The sequence below is a fragment of the Penaeus monodon genome, chromosome 22, assembly GCF_015228065.2.
Source record: "Penaeus monodon isolate SGIC_2016 chromosome 22, NSTDA_Pmon_1, whole genome shotgun sequence".
Taxonomy (NCBI): domain Eukaryota; kingdom Metazoa; phylum Arthropoda; class Malacostraca; order Decapoda; family Penaeidae; genus Penaeus; species Penaeus monodon.
This window is the reverse complement of record NC_051407.1, coordinates 40317540-40318148: the sequence shown is the minus strand read 5'-3', so window position 1 is coordinate 40318148 and position 609 is coordinate 40317540.

Genomic DNA, 609 nt, shown 5'->3' with positions numbered 1-609 from the left:
CTTTAATCTACAATTTTATTTCATGTTTTTTTCTTCATCAGTTAAAAGCGTACGCATACATACAAAACAAATTTAGTTTACTATTATCTGAAAGAGAAATATGAATTGCTATTTGGTATAGCTGTGCAATAACTTCAATATTAGTTCTGGATATGAGTTAGAAGTCACAAAACTTCTATGTCACAAAACATTTTCTTTTACGAAAAAGATAATTAACATTTAGGACCTTCGATTATTGAAACATTACATCTTACGCTTGATAATATCTTCTTGTCCTTTTAAAGTCATGTAGTGTAATATTAGACTACAGTTTGAATTACACAGTGATATTGCAATAAGACAGGTATACATGCTAACGTGAGACCTTGGTGTCCTTATAATGCTATTAGTACAAGCCATTTCTATATATCGTATTAACTGTGCTGTGTTTATTATATATTAACTGCACGTCTTGACATTTGTATTCACCGAATAGCTTTTAATGAAGCATTTGAAATGAGAAATGTAGATGAGCTTGAAAGTCGTAGACATTTTCAAATTTGAGATTATTATGATCTTTTAGGATACCTGTTTTTGTTGCAACCTATCTTTCTGCTACATGGAAACGTC